The sequence below is a fragment of the Delphinus delphis genome, chromosome 16, assembly GCF_949987515.2.
Source record: "Delphinus delphis chromosome 16, mDelDel1.2, whole genome shotgun sequence".
Classification (NCBI taxonomy): Eukaryota; Metazoa; Chordata; class Mammalia; order Artiodactyla; family Delphinidae; genus Delphinus; species Delphinus delphis.
The window spans coordinates 38,631,597-38,657,039 of record NC_082698.1 but is presented as its reverse complement, the minus strand read 5'-3'; the positions used below and the strand labels follow the sequence as shown (position 1 = coordinate 38,657,039).

General features: G+C 41.2%; 1 protein-coding gene across 1 annotated transcript in view; it reads right to left on the bottom strand.

Annotated features, from left to right (window-relative positions):
- Positions 1–25,443, bottom strand: part of LOC132439838 (putative neutral ceramidase C) — a 125,091-nt gene that overhangs the window by 78,882 nt on the left and 20,766 nt on the right. Inside the window, exons 2-3 of the mRNA XM_060034559.1 lie at positions 1,443–1,569; positions 1,184–1,330 (exon numbers count right to left, since the gene is read on the bottom strand). The gene's annotated coding sequence lies outside the window, so the exon portion shown is untranslated. The remainder of the gene's footprint in view (positions 1–1,183; positions 1,331–1,442; positions 1,570–25,443) is intronic.

The following is a 25,443-nucleotide window of genomic DNA, read 5'->3' as shown; positions in this document are numbered from 1 at the left end:
CCACTGCCCCTACCCAGTAGGCCTTATCTATCCGGTCTTCGTAGTCATTTTATTTTGCAATCCACAGACTAAAGGTTAAATATCAGTCTGGCAGCAAACACTTCAGAGGTAGGGCTGAACTGGGAGAGGACCAAGAGCCTGGAACATCTTCCCTATTTCCTAGTTTTTTGTTAGCAGGCGTTCCTCAGCCATTTATCACCAGCATGATCACCTTCACCACCATCGGTAGGGACAGCTTCAAACTTAGGGCAAAACAACTTTCACTATCAGCCCTGAGTCAGAAAGCACATGTAAGATATGTCTCTGAAACTTCGATGAGTCAAAAAGGTTTACTAGTCATTAGCTATTGTTTCAGTAGCAAACTTCAAACCCTGTAGACCTAGTTCTTGCCCAAAGCTTTGGTTTCTGTGAGCCTTCCTGCCAGCTGAGACAGCTTTTGCACAAATAAGGCTATTAAAAATGGATGACTGACAGGTGGACCCTTCAACCCCAAAGCGTGTACATGCAGATGACGTATGTAAATGTGGCTATGTGGTAAGAGCCTATGTGACAGACATGATATGAAATATATGTGTATGCATGTGTGTCTGGGTTTGTTTGTTTGTTAGTTTTTTGCTGGTTTTGCTCTGCTGAACTAGCTGTCACCACTGGCCTTTTACACAAGTCAACAATGGCACTCGATTTAACATTAGCATTTCCACCTCCTACTTGGATTACAACCACGTACCTCGTGTATTTCACCACTCTATTTAGTTGCCAGAATTACCACCAGCATATTACCATTCTTTTTGAAACCATTAGCACTATTTCTCGTAAATGACTAGAATCTGAATTTAAACATGAAAGCAAATGCCTTATATCTCCCTTCAGAAGGCAAATGTACCTTGGAGAGCTGAACCAATGATTACATTTTAAAGGACTGTACATATTTAAATAGTTCCCACTTAATCTAGCATAATCCTGCAAGGTCAACAGTGAGGTTCTAATGACACCATAACAAGCCACTTGTTAGATCTTTACCACCCTGAGGTCCCCCATTTTTCAAGACTGTGACAGTAAAAAGTAATATTTTGGCAAAATGGGTTTCCAAATCTAAGCAAATGAGGTTTCATCAAGATCTCTGAGACAATGGGGTGATTCAAGATCCCTCTCTCCTTCTCCAAGATAATACAGGCATTCTTACCTGATTCAACCACTCAGGAGAACTTGTGTATCCTGGTAAAGCAAATGATGGTCCAGGATCGTGTCCCCCTTCCTCTGGTCCAGAATCGTGTCCCCCTTCCTCTGGAACACCGCTTGGCTGGGATTTCTTAGCACTTCCTGAAACCTACTGAGGAAAGATTTTCACAGTCATGTCCAGGAGAGTTAGAGTTCCCACGAGCATAGCTTTGTGGGTTTGGCATATGGAAGAGATTAAAGTGTACTGATAACACATGACTTACTAGCGAACTCTCCCCTGGGACAGCCTGATAGTGAGGTACTGAGTTGCAGAAGGCCTGCCAGGCTGAAGGACATTTCAGAGTTCAACACAACTCTTCCAGCACAACAAGGTCTGTGCAAAGCTCCAACCTGGATCACAAAAAAAAAAGCACCTGCTTTATTTACCCCTGGCCACTCCACCAGTGCTCAAGAGGAAGTGATAATGTATGCTTAGTGTGGGCTATGGGCCCCACTAGGCAACATTTACAATAATTTCAGAACAGAAAAGTGAACTTTTAGATTCTCATGTATAAAAAGAATGCAAAGTTTTAGATGAACTAAGAATGTGAATAATGAGTATACAAAAGGGAAGAGTGTATGCAACATTAAAAATTATATTGAAGGAAATAATATTTAGTAATTTTTTCATGTCATTAAATTAAGTTTGCAAAACATTATGATCCCATTTTTGTAAAGTATACATTATTTATATGTGTGTGATCATAAAGACTGTAAGAAAATACAGCAAAAAATGTTAAGAAGCAATTATCTGGTGATAAGATCACGGGTGAGTTTTGTTTTCATCTTTTTGATTCTTGACATTTTCTATGACAGCCACGTAGCATTTCTGTAATGAGGAAAATAAAATGTTTTAGCTTATCTCAGAGAATGTACACTGTATAACAGCATGAAGTTAAGCAATGGCCCACAGAAGACAAAGAGAGAAATAAATAGACCAAAGTCCTCCTTTTTTCCTAGTAAATCCAAACTATCCGGGAAGCAATTTAAAGAAGACCACATCGGCTGCTGAATTCCACACAGAGTTTTAAGAGAGACCAGCCCCAAAGTTCCAATGGAAATATTAAAGTACTTTCAGATAGGGCATTTAGTAACGTGTCTTAGCTACCTCTCTGCTACAAAAGAGGGGAACAGGTTAAATTATGGTATTAGACAAGTTGTTTTTTCTTTTCGTGCAAATATGTTTGTTGCCTGACACCAAGAATTCTGAGACCAAATCTAGCTAACTTAAGGCAGCTGGGGAAAAAGAGAAGAAAATTCACTAGAAAGCAGCAAAAGAAGTTGAAGATGCAGAGGCTCAGGAAGGCCAGAGGTCAGCTCTGAGGGTCTACGTGGCAGGCTCTACTGAGCCATCTCTTCAGGGCTTCGTCATCAAGATGGATGCTCTCCAACTACTTTAGGTCTTTACCTTGTTCCACTCTGGATTCAGTTCCTAAAGGACAGCATTTGGGGACTTCCCTGGCGGTCCAGTGGTTAAGACTTCACCTTCCAATTCCAGGGCTGCAGATTCAATCCCTGGTTGGGGAGCTAAGATCCCACAGGCCTCACGGCCAAAACACCAAAACATAAAACAGATGCAATAGTGTAACAACTTCAATAAAGGCTTTAAAAATAATAATAAAAAAATTAAAAAATAAAAGACAGCATCTGACTGACCTAGCTCAGATCATATACCTATCCCTTCCATTGAGAGGATATTTAAAAAGACCATACCCAAAGAGGGAAGGACAGTTCTCCAAAATAAAATCAAGGTAAAATAGAAACAACAGAGAGCCACTAGTGACCTGCCATTGGATTTCCTTCTCCCATCCTTCTTCCTTACGTGGGAGGTCCTCTAAACTGGCCCTGTGATCTAAAATGTGGTCTCTTCTGGACCTCTCCAGCCATCTTTCTCCCTGTAAGAAGGAGCCACGCCAAGCTCATTCCCACTGAGACTACCTAGGTGTCCCACGGTTGGGTCAGCGAAAATCATTTTAACCGGGGTTTCAGTAGATAATCATGGCATAATATATCATTTCTCCCAGACAACATTTGAAGGCCCATTCCTGAACACTAAGGGGTTGAGAATCAAGGAGATTCCAAGCACCGTGGCAGAGTCAGTGAAGGAAAAATGTTGGGCCAAGGGGACTTGTGGTGCCCATCAAGACAGCTGACTCCTACAGCCAGAAATAGACTACCTTGAGGAGAGGGGAAGACGTAATCATTGTAAATATTTCATGCGTGTATTTTATTTCTGTCTGAATGACCATCAGACAAATCCTGTTTGCTAGGATAAGGATGGCTGTCCTTCTCAACTCATCACCCCAAGACACTCACTCATGTTCTACCCATTTTACAGATGAGCAAACACACACAGAAAGGTTAAAGGGCTTCCAGAACAGGAAAGGATGGTTAAAAGTGAGCATGACTAAACAATAATTATTCCAGGATGTGAGCCCAAGTCCCCAGATTCCCAGACAAGACTGCTTACCTTTCACCAAACTCTTGCTGTCTACATCACTTCAACTCTGGCCCTGGCATGGCAGCCTCTGGGCACAGACAAGTCATGTGTTCTCTCCTCATTAGCAGATGATGAAGCAAATCATGTCCTCTGTCTCTTAACATCCTAACACTGAGGAAGATTCTCCCAAATGCCCAACTCCTCAAACGTTAACCAATATTCTAGCACTACGAATTCTCTCATTTTACTTATGCCTACAGAATAGGGGCCTTAAAAGGCTTGATGCTAATTGCTTTTTTTTTTTAAACAGATCTTTATTGGAGTATAATTGTTTCACAAAACTGTGTTAGTTTGTTGCACAACCAAGTGAATCAGCCATATGCATATACACGTCCCCATATCCCCTCCCCCTTGAGCCTCCCTCCCACCCTCCCTATCCCACCCCTCTAGGTGGTCACAAAGCACCGAGCTGATCTCCCTGTGCTGTGCGGCTGCTTCCCACCAGCTAACTATTTTACATTCCGTAATGAGTATATGTCAATGTTACTCTCATTTCGCCCCAGCTTCGCCCTCCCACCCCATGTCCTCAAGTCCATTCTCTGTGTCTACCTCTTTATTCCTGCCCTGCAACTAGGTTCTGGTCACATCCTTTTTCATTCTTTAATTCTTGGAATAATTGAAGAATAAATTACTTTTAAAAACCATATAGTATTTCATATAGCACCCAGATTGTGGTCTCTAAATATAATTCCTTGCTAAAAGGAAAAAGAGATCCTTGACGAAATGGCTGGTTTTGGGTCTGGGCCAGGAAACACATAAATCTGAAATATTTTTTCATACCAGAAATCAAGGAAGTCATCGAGATGATTATAATTGTTTCAAAAAGAACTAGAGTTTCCCACTAGCCAAAAATGGGTCAATTTGAGCAATTTAAAAAATAACTGCAGTAGATAAGCAAATCAATTTTGCTTAAATTCATGATGTCATAATGAAATTTTTAAAAATCTCATTGATTACCTTTAAAAGATGCTAGGGAACTAGTTTGTTTTTTTCTGAAAACTGGTAAGAAAAAAACAGGAAGTGGGAGGAAGGATCAAGAAAGAGTAAGAATGCACTCTTCTTTTGCTGTACAAAGGTAACTTAGGGAAAGGAGCAACTATTTACAGAGCAGCTATTGATGAGAAAGAGCGGAAGGCTATCAGAAAAGATCTACAAATAAAGATATAAAGAAGGAACCACAACAAGATGGGTAGGGGGTGCAGAGTCGTGGTATAGTCGAGACCCATAATGCTGGGCGGGCGACCCACAAATGGGAGAATAATTAAAATTGCAGTGTTTCTCCCCAAGGAATGAAGGGTCTGGGCTCCACATCAGGTTCCCCAGCCCAGGAGTCCTACAGGCTTTGAAGGCCAGCAGGTCTTACTTTTGGGAGACTCAGAAGGCTGTGGGAAATAGAGATGCCACTCTTAAAACGGTGCACACAAAATCTCACACACTCTGAGACCCAAGTCAGCAGCAGTAATGTGAAAGGAGCCTAGGTTAGACCCACTTGCTGATTTTGGAGGGTCTCCCAGAGAAGCAGGAGGCAACTGGAGCTCACGCTGGGGACATACACATGGGCAGCAGCCGATCGGGGGAGCTCATACTACCATAAGGACACTGGGCTGGTAAGTGCTATTTTGGAATCCTTTAGTTTATTAGCTCTGGGACCCAGCCCTACCCAATAGCCTCTCTGCAGCAATACTGGGATGCCTCAGGCCAAGCAACCTGTCAGGCAGAAACACAGCCTCACCTACCATCAGGCTGGCTGCCTTAAGATCCCTTAAGCCCACAGCTGCCCTGCTACCCAGCCCTGTCCAACAGAGGGCCTGGGACTGACCTTGCAACCAGAGTGCCAACATTAGCACTGGGACCCCCAGAGCCCTGCAGCCAAAGACCCTGACACCTGGTTCCACCACTGGTGGGATGGCACCAGACCAAGGAGCCCCTGGGTTCCAGCCCCACTCAACAATGGGCTGATACAGCAACTCTATGACCCCTAGGGTCCAGTAGGCAGAGACACTGGGACCCGGCTACACCTACTAGTGGACTGGTACTAGTTCCAGGACCGGTCTTCACCCACCGGCAGGTGGACACCAGCCCCAGGACCACACAGCCCCGCAGCCTGCCAAGTCAGGATCCAGCCCACATACCAGCAGGTCAGTACCAGCCCCGGGACTTCCTGGGTCCCAGTCCTGCCTACCAGCAGGACACTACCAGCTGTGGGACACCCTGCACTCCTCAGTCAGCAGCCCTGGGATCTACCCCAGCAACTAGTGAGCTGACACCAGCTTCAGGACCCCCAGGGCCTGGCTCCACCCATCAGTGAGCAGACACTAGTCCCAGACCACTGAGCCTAGGCCTGCCAACACCAGCTCCAAGATACCTTGGACCCCTCAGCCAGCCACCCAAGGATCTACCCACACTCACCAGCAGGCCAGCACCAGTTTGGGGAAACTCCAGATTCTTCAGCCAGCTATGTCAGGAATAGGCCCTGCCCACCAGCAGGCTGACACTAGATCTGGAACCACACACTACAGAACCCAGCTGCTCCCCACAGTGGGCAACACTAGCCCCAGGACGCTTGGGGCTCCACAGCCAGTCACCTCATGACCCAGCCCCACCAAGCAGCAGCTGGCAGTCTCCACCAAGGCAGATACTGGCAATAAACCAGACCAGGGGCCAGTCACACCAGACCACCCATAGTAGTCAGCCTGGCACAACAGAAGGACCCATGCAGCCCACATAGGGGACATCCCTAGGGCATATAGCTCTGATAAGCAGACGGGAATGTGCTGCTGGAATGCATAAGACGTATCCTACAAAAGGCCACTTCTCCAAAGTTGGGAAACATAACCAACCTACCAAATATATAGGAATAAAAATAGCAAATTAGACAAAATGAGGCAACAGAGGACTATGATCCAGAGGAACAAGAAAAAACCCCATAAAAAGAACTAAGTGAAGTACAGATAGGCAATCAACCCAATAATGAGTTCAATCAATAATGAGTTCAAGGTAATGATCATAAAGAGATGCAAAGAACTCAGGTGAAGATTGAATGTATAGAGTGAAAATTAAAAGTTTTTTAAAAAGAGAAAATATAAAGAACAACCAACCAGAGATGAAGAAAACACTCTCTGAAATGAAAAGTACACTAGAAGGAATCAAAAGTAGATTAAATATTACAGAGGAAACATACCTCAACATAATAAAGGCCATATATGACATAGCTAACATCATACTCAATGATGAAAAGCTAAAAGCATTTCCTCTTAAATCAGGATTAAGACAAGGATGTCCATGCCTGCCACTTTTATTCAACATAGTTTTGGAAGTCCTAGCTACAGCAATCAGAAGAAAAAGAAATAAAAGGAATCCAAATCGGAAAAGAAGAAGTAAAGCTGTCACTGTTTGCAGATGACATGATACTATACATAGAAAATCCTAAAGATGCTACCAGAAAACTACTAGAACTCATCAATGAACTTGGTAAAGTTGCAGGTTACAAAATTAATACACAGAAATCTGTTGCATTTCTATATACCAACAACAAAAGATCAGAAAGAGAAATTCAAGGAACAATCCCATTTACCATTGCATCAAAAAGAATAAAATATTAATATCTAGGAATAAACCTACCTAAGGAGGCAGATGACCTGTATTCAGAAAAATATAAGACATTGATGGAAGAAACTGAAGATGATACAAACAGATGGAAAGATATACCATATTCATGGGTTGGAAAAATTAATACAGTTAAAATGACCATACTACCCAAAGCCATCTGCAGATTCAATGCAATTGCCATCAAAATACCAATGTCACTTTTCACAGAACTAGAACAAATAATTGTATAATTTGCACGGAAACACAAAAGACCTCGAATAGCCAAAATAATCTTGAGAAAAAATAAAACTAGAGGGTATCATAATCCCTTATTTCAAACTATACTACATAGCTATAGTAATCAAAACAGTATAGTACTGGCACAAAAACAGACACATAGATCAATGGAACAGAACAGAGAACCCAGAAATGAACTCATACTTATATGGGCAATTAATCTATAACAGAGGGGCAAGAATACACACTGGTGAAAAAACAACAAATGGTGCTGGGAAAACTGAACAGCTACATGCAAAAGATTCTACTCTCTCACACCATGCACAAAAATAAATTCAAAATAGATTGAATACTTAATTGTAAGACTCGAAACCATAATAATTCTAGAAGACAACATAGGCAGTACTCTCTCATACATCAGTCTTCATAATTTTTTTTTCGATATGTCTCCTCAGGCAAGGGAAGCAAAAGCAAAAATAAACAAATAGGACTATATCAAACTAAAATGCTTTTGCACAGTGAAGGAAACTACCAACAAAACAAAATGGCCACCTTCTGAATGGGAGAAGATATTTGCAAGTGATGTCTCTCACAAGGGGTCAATATCCCAAATATACAAAGAACTCATACAACTCAACTTCAAAAAACAAACAACATGGTTTAAAAATGGGCAGAGGATCTAAATAGACATTTTTCCAAGGAAGACATACAGATGGCTAACAGGCACATAAAAAGATGCTAAACATCACTAGTCATCAGGGAAATGCCAATCAAAAGCACAGTGAAATATCACCTTACACCAGTGAGAATGGCTGTTATCAAAAAAAAGCAAGTAAGTGTGACAAGGATGTAGAGAAAGGGAATCCTCATGCACTGTTGGTTGGAATGTAAATTGGTGCAGATACAGAGATTCCCCCCAGTATAGAGATTCCCCCCAAAATTAAAAATAGAACTACAGGGCTTCCCTGGTGGCACAGTGGTTGAGAGTCCACCTGCCGATGCAGGGGACACAGGTTCGTGCCCTGGTCCGGGAAGATCCCACATGCTGCAGAGCGGCTGGGCCCGTGAGCCATGGCCACTGAGCCTGAGTGTCCGGAGCCTGTGCTCCGCAACGGGAGAGGCCACAACAGTGAGAAGCCCGCGTACCGCAAAAAAAATAAAAAAGAACTACAACATAATCTAGCAATTCCACTCATGGGTATTTACCTAAAGAAAATGAAAACACTAATTAGAAAAGATATATGCACCCCCAGGTTCACTGCAACATTATTTACAATAACCAAGATACAGAAGCAACCTAAGTGCCCATCAGTAGATGTACAGATAAAGAAGATGTGATATAGATATATAATGGAATATTGCTAAGACATAAAAGAATGAAATCTTGCCATCAGTGACAACATAGATGGACACAGAGGGTATTATGCTAAGTGAAAAAAGTCAGACTGAGGAAGACCAATACTGTATGATTTCACTTACATGTTGATCTTTAAAAAACTAAAAACAAATGAACAAACAGAAAACAGAAACAGAGTTATAGATACAGAGAACAAATAGGTAGTTGCCAGAGTAGAAGGGGTGGGGAGGAAAGAAATACGTGAGAGAGATTAAGAGGTCCAAACTTCCAGTTGCAAAATAAGTGAGTCATGGGTATGAAATGTACAGTATGGGGAATATAGTCGATACCTATATAATATCATTGTATAGGGACATACTGTAACCAGACATCGTGGTGATCGTTTTGAAATGTATAGGAATATCAAATCACTATGTTGTGTAACAGGAACGAACACAGTATTGTAGGTCAGTCATACTTCAAAAACAAACCAACAAACAAACTCAGAAAAAGAGGTCAGATTTGTGGTTACCAGAGGCAGAGGTAGGGGGACGGGGAATCGGAGGAAGGCAGTTAAAGTACAAACTTCCAGTTATAAGAGAAATAAGTGCTACGGATGGAATGTACAACATGATAAAGATAATTAACACTGCTGTATCTTTTTTTTTAAACATCTTTATTGGAGGATAATTGCTTTACAATGGTGTGTTAGTTTCCGCTGTATAACAAAGTGAATCAGTTATACATACACATATATCCCCATATCTCCTCACTCTTGCGTCTCCCTCCCACCCTCCCTATCCCACCCCTCTAGGTGGTCACAAAGCACCGAGCTGATCTCCCTGTGCTATGCAGCTGCTTCCCCCTAGCTATCTATTTTACATTTGGTAACACTTCTGTATCTTATATATGAAAGTTATGAGAGTAAATCCTAAGAGTTCTCATCACAAGAAACAAAATTTTTTCTATTTCTTTAATTTAGTACTCATATGAAATGATGGATATTCACTAAACTTATTGCGATAGCCATTTCATGATGTATATAAATCAAATCATTATGCTGTACACCTTAAACTTACACAGGGCTGTAACTCAATTATATCTCAATAAAACTGGGAGAAAAAAAAGAAAATGAAAAAAGAAAGGAGGGGGGCTTCCCTGGTGGCACAGTGGTTGAGAATCTGCCTGCCAATGCAGGGGACATGGATTTGAGCCCTGGTCTGGGAAGATCCCACATGCCGCGGAGCAACTAAGCCCGTGAGTCACAACTACTGAGCCTTCGCGTCTGGAGCCTGTGCTCCGCAACAAGAGAGGCCGCGATAGTGAGAGGCCCACGCACCGCGATGAAGAGTGGCCCCCGCTCACCACAACTAGAGAAAGCCCTCACACAGAAACAAAGACCCAACACAGCCAAAAATAAACAAATAAATAATTTTTAAAAAAAAAGAAAGGAGGGAAAAAAAGGTAACTTGGGAAAGCGAAATTATTGATGAGGGACAGTTTCTCACGATGGAAGTATTCAAGCTAATAAATGAGGAAGGAATGACCAACTTAGAATCTAAATGCTTTGCAAACCCCTAATGAAATGATGGATATAGGCAATGACCATCAGCGGCTGGCCGCTTAGGTCACCAAAAGAGTCAACCAGATATTGCAAGGCTCTGAATGAGATACACGACCTTACCTTTCCAGTATTCTTACCAAAAATATTAAACCTAAATTGGATCAGCCTCTAGATCTCAGTGCCTGTTTATAGGAAACACAAGAGACAGCCGAGTATTTTAGAGGACAATGTGGGGATACAGTAAGCAAAATCCAGACTGAGAGACTCTGTAAGACAAATGAGCCAGTTTCCTTAACAGACACATTGGAAGTGGAAAAGGAAAGAAAGATGGAGATGGAGGTAGAAGAGTAGGAAGAGGGAGAAGAAGAAGAGAATATGAGGAGGAAGAAGAATGGGGAGCAGAGAGACAGGCAAGGGAAGGGGGACGGGGCCAGGAAGGGGAGGAAAGGAGAAGCAAGCTGTAGATTAAAAGAGGCTGAAGAGACATATCAGCCAACTGTATGCTGTATATCCCAAACCATCGCTATTTGCAACCTGATTCAAAACCGGTTTTTAAGAATTATGAGACAATTGAGGGCTTCCCTGGTGGCGCAGTGGTTAAGAATCCGCCTGCCAATGCAGGGAACACAGGTTCGAGCCCTGGTCCAGGAAGATCCCACATGCTGTGGAGCAACTAAGCCCGTGCGCCACAACTACTGCGCCTGCACTCTAGAGTGCATGAGCCACAACTACTGAAGCCCATGCACCTAGAGCCCGTGCACCACAACGAAGAGTAGCCCCTGCTCGCCATAACTAGAGAAAGCCCACACACAGCAATGAAGACCCAACGCAGCCGAAAATAAAATAAAATAAAATTTTTAAAAAAAGAATTATGAGACAATTGGGAAAATTTGAACACTAACTAGATATGTGATATTAAGGTATTATTATTTAGAATGTTAGTGAGATAATGCTGTTGTGGTTATATATTTAAATCTTTCCCTTTTAGATACATTCTGTGACAGATTTTTTACAAAAGGAAACAATACCAAAAGTGCAAAACTCAGATCAGTGGATGGGTGATGAACAGATAGAAGAGATGAATGGGAAATAAGCTTTGTTATTTAATATATCGGTGGACAGCAGAGAGGCAGTGAAAAGCACTGCAGCAGATACTGTGGAGTACTTCACTCAACACCATTTCTAAGCCCACCTAGTGTGCAGAGGCTGGACCCTCATTTGCCTTGAGTGCCAGATATAGTTTAGGTTCTACCTTTCAGATGCACTAGTGTGAGACCTTGATTCAGAACTGAGCTACTTGGGGAGAGAGGCAGGGCATGGGACATCCATCTTACAGTTTGTAAAATGGCGGCATGACTCTGAGCTGCTTCCTCAGTGGCTGCTTCCAGCTGAGGCAGCTGCTTCCTTATTCCATGACCGTGACCAAGGTAGCTCATCCCTTGGCAGTTCAGTTCTGCAGTTTAAGTTGGGGGGATTGTTCCTAGAAGCTCAGTCTCAATTCTCTGACTTCATCCTTCACAAACATTCTGCAAGTGACCTCTATCCCTTAATAAAGCCCTTTCTTCTTGAGCTAGCAGGATTGGATTCTGTTATCTCCAACTACGAACTCATCTAAGCTAAATCTCACAAAAGTGAGCACTGGACCTCTCTTTGGAGAATATATGCATTTCAGTCATTGGACACTCTATGCCAAGCCACCTCTGGGAACACTTTTAAAGTTAAAAGTGATGAGCATTTTGGCACAATGAACTTTTCATCAGGCCTGAAAAGAAATTAATTTTAAGTACGCAGGACTGCCATAGTGGTACCTTATTACCTTATGGGTTTTACAAAGGACTAAAATATCCCTTTGAACCCGAAAACAGTCCCATCATCAGTTGACTATTTACAGATTCATAATGTCTCAATTGAATCTTGATCTCAAACCACAAGCAACAGAAGAGAGAACAGAGTCCTTTCCGTTCCAAACTGGAGAGAACGTTTCTTATTAAATCCCTTATGCACCTGTCATATGTTGAGCCTGAGAATGCAACTAGGGGATGTTATTCCCTTCAGTTGGGAGCCCAAGTTCCTTCTATAAAGGAGGTCCCAGCTCTTACCGTAGTGAGAGGAAGATGGCAGGTGACAGAGGAGCTCATGCACCATGGCTCTCCTTCCCCTGGGGATTCCCAAACCCCATGTTCCCAGCAATACTGAGAGTCCTGCTTTTCTCAGAGAAAAGGGTAGATAAACTACTGCAGGGCTACAGAGCTCCTCTCCCCAAATTTACCCCAGTCCTACCTTCAACACAAAGGGCAAAAGATACAGAGAGATATTGAGGGTATGGAAAAGATTACAATTTGGAATCTGAAGATTGAGGCTTTCTCAGTGACCTTAATCCCTCTGAGTCTCATTTTCCTTGTGTGAAAACTAGAGACTAACAAAAAAACACCTTATTGAAAGATTCACATAGACAATAGTTTTTAAAAAGTTCTTTGCTAACTCTACAGTATGATGCAAATGAGTCATTAATTAAGTGAATGTGGACTCCCAAGAGTGGCAGCTTCCATGCCTTTTTGACCATATAGCACAGTTCTTTTCTTGGTGTATTCCTCAAGCTTGGTTCATACAGATCTCCCTGTTAGAGTCTGAAAAACTCAGCCTTGGAGAGAAGGAGTGTCTTTTGCTATTTTCAAAACATTCAGAGGATTTATAATTTAGATAAAATTGGAATTGCAAAACTTCCCTACTTCTCTGCTGTTAGATAAACAGTGTGGGGCTATATAACCTTTGCAGAGTATTTGGAAATTATTCTCTGATGATTTGTCTCTTTCCAAAACCACAGATAGGAATCTATTGCATTTGGCAGTGACAAATTTGACCTGTTTTCCATACAAGATTATGAAGGCAGATTGGAGGAAAACAGGCTACAGCTGCATTTATCATGATTTCAGGGACAGGGTGACAATATCTTTGATGTAATTTTCCCTTCCACATAAATCTCAGCTGCTTAGCATCTCCCACCTGTACTGTGCACTTGTGGGAAAAGTACCACACTGTCCTTTGATAGAACTTGGAAGAGAAAGGACCAAGAGAAACAGAAAGCAACTTGCTTCTATCAAAGTCCATCTGGACTCAGTGTTCTCTTGGGCCAATGGGAGGAAGGACGACCTGAGTGGAGCTTGACACTAAAGCACAATGTCTTTCTTGTATTGGGCAGAACCAGCCTGAGGAGGAAGCCTGCCTGGTGAGGACCGCTCTCTTCCCTGCCTGGAGCAAATGTACTTAAACCATTCACAGAGGATTCCCCCATTAGATCAGCCAAAAAGCAAAAGGGGAGAGAAACAGATCATCCCCATGCTAGAGAGTAAATGCACACCAATTCTCATGCTCTGTCTTGCTGCAATTTTTCTGACTTGTTTCTAAGGATAATCCACTTAAGGTCCAGGTGGAAGAAGAAAAAGTTCTTGCTCATGTGTTCTACCTGGAGTGATAATGTCTGCAGGAGAACTTAACACTGGGTTTGTCATTGATTTGGAATCGTTATAAGTTTAGGTGGCATCTGAGATATCCAGGTTCAAAGGGTATGGCCAATGAAATGAGAGGGGATATCTGTCTGATGCTCCCTCCACCATGTGAAGCCAGGACCAAGCCTCAGTGTGAGCCAGAAGCTGAGGAAGGATTTTGGTCTGAGGAACTGACATGAGGGTAGAGAGGTCCTGCTGGAGGTCAGTGGGTTCCCCAAGAATCAAAGAGGCCAGCCCAGGAAGTCTACGAGAGAAAGCCAAGGCTTGATGATATCAGGAAATCAGGCAGGAACCTCAAGTTTGCAGGAGTCAAAGGCAGGATCCAACTCAGATATGGAGCCAAGACAGGGCCAGGCAGGGATGAAATCTAAGCTAAAACAGATGAGGCACAATCCCAACAGGTTGGTGGTCTTGGGTAAAGACCCAGATCACCTAGAGGTAGTGTTTATGACTCCATCTTGCAAGTCAGTAGATTAAAGAGATTTGCATGGGTTGGGATGGCTAATCATGCCAGCACATGAAGAACAACAACTTACTGAGATGTTATCATGTAGAAACTTATTAAACCAGGGCAAGGAGGACACATCACCTTTTTAAACTAATAAAAAATAAAATGAAATTAACTTATTAAACTCTTCATATGTTCCAGACCCTGTTCTAAAAACATTACACGATCTGCCTCATTTAATACTCACAGTCATCCTTTGAGGATGGTATTATTCCTATCCCCATTTTACATTTGAATTAAAAGAAAAAAAATCAGATAAGTTAAGCAAGTAGCCAAAGGTCATACTGCCAATAAGACGCCAAAGTGGATTCAAAACCAGATCACCTGCCTTCGGGGCTCTCCAGCTTGACAATCAGCTACCCCAGGCAACAAAAGCCTTTTACTAGTATTGCTATACCTGACATCCTTAGGGTAACAATCAAATAATGCCTACAACAGTAGTCAAAAACACAAGGCTAACAGGAAGTCAAATATTTAGACTCAGGAATTGTGAGAAGAGGTAAGGATTACTAAAATCATCTAGCCCAGCCCCCATGTCATCTAGATAAGTTACTTGCCCAAATTCACTGTCGTTGAGACTTTTAGCACTCCACATATCTGGTCCTCCACTCCCCTGCAGACACACAGGAAGTTTACGCTTTCCAACCCCCTGGTAGTCACTGGTCAATGGGCTACAAATGGCAATGACATGTGTCACCTTTGGATTAAAGTATTAATGCAGAAGCATTTGAGAGGGGGTGTGAGTTCTCCATGATCTCTCCTCTGTGGTGACCTGATAATTGCATGTCCCAGATGACAGGTTACATGGTCCCTGAGTCACCACTTGGAAGAAATCTAACTCAGAGTCATCAGACCAAGAGTGTGCTTTGCATAAAGAAGAAGTAAATGCTTATGTGTTAAGCAATGAAGATTTTACCATAGCAAGCCGCCCACCCACCCTGATTAACATAGCCACCTAATTAATACCAGCTAATGAAGATGACTCCTTACCCAAATTATAAATCTTCTTTTAAAATTTCCTTCAGCCCAATAAATGCTATGAATCAAATGGTTTTATTTCCACATGTAGAAAAATGAAATTGGATTCCTATCTCAAAACGCTCACAAAAATTAACTCAAAACAGATTAAAGACTTAAACATAAGACCTGAAACTATAAAACTCTTAGAAGAAAATATAGGGAAGAAGCTCCTTGACATTGATCTTGGCAATGATTTTTTGCATATGACACAAACAGCACAGCAACAAAAGCAAAAATCAGTAAGTGGGACTATAGCAAATGAAAAAGCCCCACACAGCAGAGGAAACAATCAACAAGGTGAAAAGGCAGCCTACAGAATGGGAGAAACTACTTGCAAGCCATGTGTCAGATAAGTGGTTGATATCCAAAACATATAAAGAAGTCATACAACTCAACAACAAAAAACAAACAATTCGATTTAAAAATGGGCAGAGTAAATACATTTTTTCCAAATAGCAAACAGGTATATAAGAGGATGCTCAACAGTACATTTCAAAATATACTAAAATCTCTCTAATTTAGAGATCACGTTTCATGTAATCCCAACTCTAAGACATAGTTTAAAATATTTAGAAATATAAAAGGCCCCCAGGTCACAGAAACTTATGAAATAAAGTCCATGCATTTTATACCATAGGAGAGGCTCTTCAGCTCATGCAGGGCTTGATAACTTCTAATTTACACACAGTTCTAACCAACCGTTCTTTTTCTTCCAATCACAAATTGTTCTAGAAGCAGGCACACAGGTAGCAAAAGTGATAGCTGAAAGAGGCTCAAATGAAAATGACTCAGTCTATGAGAGTAATCAGTGGTCAGAGAAAGAACTTGAGTCATTCTTGTTTGATAATCTCTAAGACAGCAGAAGCATGTGTAACATATTTGAAAACATTTTCCTCCAAGATTCTTTTTTTAAGTTTGGTGTTTAAAAGAAAGAAGTCCACATTTTAAAGCTATCAAAAATATAAAGAGGGAGACAAAGACATAACTAGACTAATCTGTTTCAAAATGCTACAATGTTTTATTAAGTTGGGATTTGTAGAAATTTTATTTTCTGCATTTTATTTAACCATATTTAAATTTTTTCTGCAATGATCACATATTACTTGTATATTACTTGTGATGCTAAGGTAATTTTTTTAAAGGATGAATGCAGGATATGAAAAAGTCACACCAAGTAAATACTTTAATTCTCCAACTAGGTTAAAAAAGGTGTCAACCCTGCTAATCTACTTATTCTTAGGGATCATCAAATGAATAACCACCACTGAAAACAGTTTGTTTCTTTTCTTGGCTGCATGAGGCAGGCTGTGCTCACCCCAGACTCCATCTTGGTTGAGCTCCTAAGTCAGTGATCTGATCATATGGGACTTTTAGAAATAATGAGGCATCAACTAATTTAGTCAGGACTAATAGAACATGGCAGGTTGTACCTGCTTATGCTCTAATCAGCAAACAGGCTGAGCTGTCTCTTCAGGCCCAGCTGAGCTGAACCCTGGATGTAACACAAGAGATAAAGGTTCTTCTGAATTGGATAATGTATTGGTGTTTCCCTAAGAGGACTGATACCACATAGAGCTGTGACCAAGTTGTTCACCCTGTTGTCTAGCCAGTGAGTCCAAAGATAAATACAGGATTGAAGACTAGCATTTTTTCCGTCCCAGTGTGTCAATTCCAGGGTTGATATGTTCAAAAGATTTAACTACTGGTTCAGTCTGAGCACTGACCAATTTGAACAGATGCCAGGGTAAACAACTGGTCTACCTGTATCAATACATTCTTGCTGAACATCAGTCAGCCTTAGTGAGTTTCTTTTTTAAGTGTGGAATTATGAATTGGCTGGGGGAATTTCTTCTTTCAAAGACCCAACCATTGAGCTATAAGCCTTATAAATAGAACGAGTAGTCATCAAAAAAAAAAAAAAAAAAAAAGGATTCCAATCTCACCTCACGCTACTGAAAAATTACCTCAATGCATCATGAAAGAGACAGGTCACCAATAGCAGGTTTTATGTAGGCCCTTAAGAGAACCATTAAAGGGAAAAAAACGTCAGAAAAATGGCATGATGTTCCTAACAGGCTTGCCAACACTGCTAGGTGAGGATACGTCCAGCCAAACCACAATTCCTGCCATAAGACTCTGAATTATGAAACGAAAGAAAACATCTTGCTCTAGTTTAGGCAGGTTATAAGCCGAAGTATCCTTGAAAAGCCAACAAACCCAATTTGTAGAGGAGAAAATGAAATGCTAAACAATGCTTAAAATCTTCCCAGGAAGAAGGAGACTGCCTACGTCACACTCACACCAAAGGCGGAAGAAAATAAGTGGACACATTTATCAGCAGCTCTCCCAAGGGTTGCGGTGTGCTTTACAGCAGGTACGTAGCTGCCTGAAGCTTGCAGATGTCTGTAAGAGATCTACACAGATGCAATGATAACCACACTGGGTGCTGAGGAGACAATGGCGATCAGTGAGGACTGCCACAGTCAGAAAATGTGTGCCCACCTGAAGGTGACGAAGGCCCAGTATTGATGGATTTTCTCATTTTAATGAAAAGTCAGTAATATTTTTTAAATGAAGTATAGTTAATTTACAATGTTGTGTTAGTTTCAGATGCACAGCAAAGTGATTCTGTTATACATATATGCATACATACACACACACATATATCTCAGATTCTTTTTAATTATAGGTTATTACAAGATATTGAATATAGTTCCCTGTGCTATAACAGGTCCTTGTTGTTTATTTTATATATAGTAGTGTGTATCTGCTAATCTCAAGCTCCTAATTTATCCCTCTCCTCCCTGCCCCTCTGGTAATCATAAGTTTGTTTTCTGGGACTTCCCTGGTGGTCCAGTGGTTGAGAATCTGCCTTCCAATGCAGGGGATGTGGGTTCGATCCCCGGTCCAGGAACTAAGATCCCACATGCCACGGGGCAGCTAAGTCCCAGCGCCGCAACTACTGAGCCCGTGCGCTCTAGAGCCCCTGTGCCACAGCTAGAGAGCCCGTGCTCTCTGGAGCCCACGCGCCACAATGAAAGATCCCACATGCCACAACAAAGATCCTGTATGCCACAACAAAGACCTGACACAGCCAAATAAATAGAAAAATATTATTTTAAGTTTGTTTTCTATGTCTGTGAGCTTGTTTTGTAAATAAGTTCATTTGTACCATTTTTTTAGATTCCACATATAAGTGATATCATGTGATATTTGTCTTTGTCAGACTTTGCTTAGTATTATAACATCTAAGTCCTAAAGAGTCAGTAGTCTATCAGTGTTTATTAATTTTTTGATTTCAAATATTGGCAAACAACTCTGAAAAAAATTTTTTATCATTCTTTCAGTTAACACTATGTATGACAAACTGAACATATGTAGACCACAAGTTGCAACCTCTGATTTAATCCATTGCTTCCTTTATTCAAAAATATTTTCTGAGCATCTACAGAGTACTGGGTACTGTGGCCTAAAGGACACAATACCTAAGACAAAATGCCTGCCTTCAAAACCTTACAGTGTAAGATAGAGGTGATTCCCTAGTAATAATATTGAACTACAAGTGCTAACCCAAACTTGAAGGGGATCCGAAATGGCTTTGCCAAAGGTAACTGTTAACCTAGTATATCAGTTGGCTAACGAACCACTCCAAAACTTAATAGCTTAAAAATAACAATTTGTTTAGCTCATGATTCTGTGGGTTAGCAATGTGGCTGGGCCCAGCTGGGCATTTCTGCTGATCGCGACTTGTTAATGCATAGACAGAGAGCTGCTGGGTTGCTCGAGGGTTGGCTGGGAGCTACTGGATTAGGATGGCCTAAGCTGGGGCAGTTTGTCTCTGTTCCACATGTCACTCATTCTCCAGCAGGCTAGCCCAGGGTTGCTCACACGGCAGCTGGGCTAGTTTCCAAGAGAAAGAGTGGAAACATTCAGGCCTTTTTGACGCCTAGGCTCAGAACTGGCACACTGTAACTTCCCCTGCATTGTAGTGACAAAAGCAAGTCTCAGGGCCAGATCCAAGGGGAGGGGAAACAGTCTCTGCCTGTTGATGGGAAGTCATGTGGTGGAAGGTGTGGATTCAGGGAAGGGTGAAGAACCGGGGCCATTTTGGCAACCTACTTCACCTGATAAGAAGGCCTGGCATGTGCAAAGGCCTGAAGATAAAAGAAAACACATGGAGTTTGGGAAATTCTAAGTTGTTTCATAGGATAAGAGCAGAGAATGACACAGAGGTACTGAGGAAAGAAATGACAAGTGTGATCAGAAGTAGCCGGAGCAATTTTGTAATGTATAGAAATATCAAGTCACTATGTGGTACACCAGGAACTTACATAGTGTTGTAGGTCAATTATGCTTCAAGAAAACAAACTCAGAGAAAAAGATCTGTGGTTACCAGAGATAAGGGGTGGGGGGAGAAATGGACGAAGGTGGTCAAAAGGTACAAACTTCCAGTTATAAGCTCAATAAGTACTAGGGATGAAATGTACAACATGATTAATATAAGTAATACTGCTCTATGTTATATATGCACGTTGTTAGTTAAGAGTAAATCCTAAGAGTTCTCATCACAAAGAAATTTTCTTTTTGTTTCATTTTGTATCTATATGAGATGATGGGTGTTCACTAAACTTATATATATCTTGAAATGATTATCACAATTCAAATTATGCTGTACACCTTAACTTATACAGTACTATATGTCAATTATTTCTCAATGGAAGTGGAAGGGAAATAAAATAAAAATTAAAATGGAAAAACAAAACAAAACCTAAGTAGCCAGATCATGAAGGGCCTACCATGTGTGCATCCAGTGAAACAAAGATTTAAACAAACAAACGAAAACAACTTCCCTCTGCTGATTATCTATAAGGGGGAATACAAGACAGGTGCAAAATAAACGCAATGCAAGTTTAAACATCAGCATCATTAATAAAATGCTCTGGGGACCCATAAAAAGGAGACATCATACCTAAGTTTGAAAAATTAGGGACAGTTTCATAAAAGAGGTATAATTCAAGCTGAACTTTGAAAAGCAAAAGATTTTGACAGGTAGAGATATAGAGATGACAATATCAGTGTCAGCTAAAGTGCAGGGAAAGGAAAGTCCAAATACATATACACAATAGCAAGCAGGATGGTCTGACTAAGCTGAGGGCAGCAGTTCTCAATCTTAACCTTCCAAAACACAATGTTCATATGTGATGCTCTCCAGGATTCATACCCCAGCTGTGCCAGGGTTTAGATAGTTTATTTTATTATGTAAGATCGCCAGATCTCTGGTTATAAGCTTACCCTCTCTCGCTCACTGCTCCATTGTGACACTGAGTTTGAGATCCACTAATGCAGGCTTAGTGAAAGATGCAATGAAAGCAATGAGAGATGCAGCTTAGATAAGTGACAGGCAGAACCTGGAGGTTCTCAAATGCCAGGCTGAGGAATTTTAACTTACTGAAGGCAGCAAAGAGTCCCTGAATATTTCTGAGTAAGATAAAAACATAAATTGAGTTGCATTTTGCAAACTTTCATCTGACAAAAGTGGGTAAAATGGAGCAGGGAGAGGCTAAGAAAGGATGCTTCTTTCCGATTCTTTGGTCATGATATCACGAATGGATCAAGGGACTTTTTCATGAGAAGCCCAGATAGATCCTCCAAATTCTTCCCAACTTAGCGCTCTACTGGTATAGGAAGTAGACATATGATCCAGCGATCCCACTCCTAGGCCTATATGTAGACAAAACTGTAATTCAAAAAGATACATGCACTCCTATGTTCATAGCAGCACTATTCACAATAGCCAAGACATGGAAACAACCTAAATGTCCATCACAGGTGAATGGAATAAAGAAGATGTGGTACATATATAAATGGAATATTACTCAGCCATAAAAAAGAATGAAATCGTGCCGTTTGCAGCAACACGGATGCAACTAGAGATTATCATATTAAGTGAAGTTAAGTCAGTCAGGAAGAGAAAGACAAATACCATATGATCAATCTATGAAACAGAAACAGAATCATGGACATAGAGAACAGATTGGTGCTTCCCAAGGGGAAGGGGGTTGGGGCAGGGATAGAGAGAGAGGTTGGGGTTAGCAGATGTAAGCTTTTATACATAGAATGTATAAACAAGGTCTTTACTGCCTAGCACAGAAAACTAGTTTCAATATCCTATGATAAACTACAGCAGAAAAAAATATATAAAAAAATGAATGTATATATATATATATATATGTATAATGGAATCACTTTGCTGTACAGGAGAAATTAACATAATACTGTAAATCAACTATACTTCAATTAAAAAAATCAGTAATACAAAAGAAAAGGACGTAGAGCTGAAAAACAAATTGGAAGCTAATGGTTACCCTGGATCTAGAGATGGACAACCATTTAAGAGGCGAGACCCCATTTGGGAGGGAAGCAGAGCCAAGGTGGTGTGTGGAGGTGGCCGTGGGAACGGAGAGAGGGAATACATTTGAGAAGTGTTGGTGAAGTTTGTCACTAGCAAGTTGACACTTGCTCAATATGGGAGGTAAAGGAGAGGGGAAAACCAGACATCACTCCAGTTTTTTTAAGATTGAGAGAGAATTGTGATGCTGCTAACCAAAGGAGACTTGGGAAAACAAACTGATTGTTAAAATGGACTCAGTTTGAGTATCAGCTATAAACATCAGGTCTAAAAGCACTAGAATGAAGCCTGAGGCTAATGTTTATGACTACAACACAAAACAAAAATCTCATGAACATAACATTTCTTCCAAGATTCCAGCAAATTAAAAAAAAAAAAAAGCATATGGGAGAGAAACAGACTTCTTATTTACCCTAAAAGTATTACAACACTGTTGAAGATTTCTGGCCCAACTCAGAAGAGGAAGAAAGGTAACAACATGGTTGCAAAAGAGTTTTGTTATACTTTCACATAAGAAGCAGTTGGGGGGAATGACTCCTGCTTTGCCTACTGAGCCACAGCCGTGCAAGTTGAAACCTGATGCTTCCTGCTCCATCTTCCAACCTCTGCTCTGTGTCTGAAGTTCTGACTTAATGAGACACGTGAGACTCGATTAAATTATGAAATCTGCTGTTCTGCTGTGGGTTGAAATAGGTTTTCACGCAAAAAAAGTGGGGGCCCGTGTTCAGAGAAGAGGTGTTGGATTGGATTTTTAGCCGTTCTCTTCACAGGGAGAGGATAAATAATTGTGGTTTAGAATATGGGTTTGGATTAAGATTTCTTGAGTTCAGATCCCAGCACTGCCCAAACTGGGGGAAGTCACTTGACTTCTCTATGCATCTATTCCCTCACCTGTAAAATGGGGATAATCATAGTCTCCACCTCCATGACAGCTTCACAATTACCCTATTTTTTGGTATAGACACTTTTACCAAGCACTAATGTATAATTCCTCTTATACTGTACTTCAGTGTAATCCATGGAGAGATCTCCTATTTTCTAAAACAAAACTTTCCCTTGGCTTAGCATGAGTAGAAAAGGAACTACCTGTGAATTAATGAATGCCTCCTGTAAAGGGAATTCTTAGAGGCTTCCCCACTCTGAGAAAACACAAGGAAACGCTAGTCATAGAGTTAATCTCCTGTGAGGTGCCTTCCCTGTATAGGAAGTTAGGCAGACGATTAGCCACAAAATAGAATGAAATAATGCCATTTGTAGCATGTGGAGGGACCTGAAGATTATCACACTAAGTGAAGTGAGCCAGACAAAGATAAATATTACATGATATGTGGAATCTAAAAGCAAACAAACAAGTGAACTTATTTCCAAAGGAGTAAGAGACTCACAAAGAAAACAAACTTATGGTTACCAAAGGGGAAGGGTGGGGGGATAAATTAGGAGGTTGGGATTAACATACACACACTACTGTATATAAAATAGATAACAAACAAGGACCTAGTGTATAGCACAGGGAACTGTATTCAATATTTTGTAATAACCTACAAGGGAAGAGAATCTGAAGAAGAATATATATGTGTGTGTACAACTGAATTGCTGTGCTATACACCTGAAACTAACACGACATTGTAAATCAACTATAGTTCAATTTTTTAAAATAACTAAGTAAATAAAATAAATAAAGGAAGGAAGTTAGGCTGACAGACCTCAACAAATGATCTTCCACATTTGGGCTTGGCAAATTTCTTGCTTCTACTTCTATTAACCCAAAAAAGGTAAATGAACTGGAAAAAGGATTAGCATACTCTTTCACTTCCATTCCAAAGATTTACTTAAATTCTTCCTCTTATTAATACAGTGACATAAAGATGGGGTTATGTGATTCAATTAGCATAATTCAGGGGTCTAAGCATTTAGGAAAGTAGTTGCCTGCCCTGGAAAGGTGACCTGGACAGGATACTTCCTATTTGCAAACTTGTATAGTTGCTCTGCGAAGCAAACCTGATCCTGGGTCTGTCATAACATTCTCTAACAGTAGAAAGTAATTTCTTCCTAAGGCTATTTTTTCTCCTAATGTCTTAAACCAGCACATCATTTCCTTATCAAAGAATTTTCTGCAACAAGTATTGGCAGTGGTGTGCTGCTGAATGGTTAACAACTGGCTCTCCAGGAACAAGAAGCCCTGGTGTGTAACATTCACCAATTTCTGTGGTGTAAATACTCCAACTATGGCTGATTTCAAGCAACCAAAGGAAGTCATGGATCGTGATGCTGGGAAGTTCTATACACAATTGGCTCTGATGACCCAGTACGAACTTTCTTCAACACATCATTGTCACTACACAAACCAACTCTTAAGCCACCAATGAGGCATTTCTAAAGTATAGTCTCAGATGACACTGCTGTCCTGGGAGCTAGGGAGACAATGTAGAGCAGGAATTGTGACGGGATCCTCCAGGTGATGGTCAAAACAATGTCCAGCTGACACACACTGCTTTGTTTTGTTTCCTAAATATATGTTGAGGCTTCTCTTTGCATCAGCTGCTCTTCCCAGACCAGGCAAGTCTGGAAGAGAAATCAGGAGATGTGGGTAGCAATAAAAACAGTATTGAAAACAGTTCCAGGAGATTCTGAGGCTCTCAGGGACCTCATTTCTTGGCAGAACCCCAAGAAGCACATGTTACCCTCTTAAACATAATCGTACGCTCCTTCCCAGTCACCAGTGCCATTCTATGTTCTCTCTTGTGGCTTCAGTGGCTTCAATCACTGGGGGATGACTAACCCCTGACCACCTTCTTTCCTCCTCTTCATGTGTCTTATTTCTGGATGAAGCTGTTCTCAGCAAGGTGTGATGAAAAGCCTCATGAACCTTGTGTACAAATGTTATTGGATCTCACATTTTTGGAAACGTTTGGGACAGATTCCCTCATCTGAATGGGAAATAAGCTGAGTGGTGCAACTTCGAGTTATAGCCAAAAGTCTCCTGCACTGCAGGGAGCCTAGGTATCACAGATCTGTCTCTTTAGCATGACCTCTGACATTCACTTCCAGAGATATGGGGTAGTTGCTATCCTCCTGTTTTGGAGTCTTGATCCTGGGGATGGATAACTGGCCATCTCAAAGTTTCTATTACCATTTTGTCAAGGATACCCTTCTACCCTGATGCTAGCAGAACCTCTGATGCCTGCCCTGAGATGGTCCAGATTAGCTTGGTTCTTTCCTCCCTCTCAACAGAGTATTTGCACTGGACATTTGACGTGTTCTCCATTTTTCTCACCCATGTTGACTTGACCTTGTCTCTTAGCAGAGAAGCAGGCACTTCCTTCTCTGATGGGAAAATGGAAGAACTGGTAAAGGTCTCACTGCAGAAGGGCTTGGAAAGGTGCCCATTTGGAAGAACATTTAGAGCCAACTCTTGACATCTCTGCCTTAACAAATAAGGCTAGGTTTCCTGGTATCACTTCACAGCACAACTGTGTCCTTTTGGCAAAGATGATTGGCAGGAATGGGGGTGGGGGGAGGGGGTGGACATGCCTCTTCTCCTCCTCCCACCGAGAATC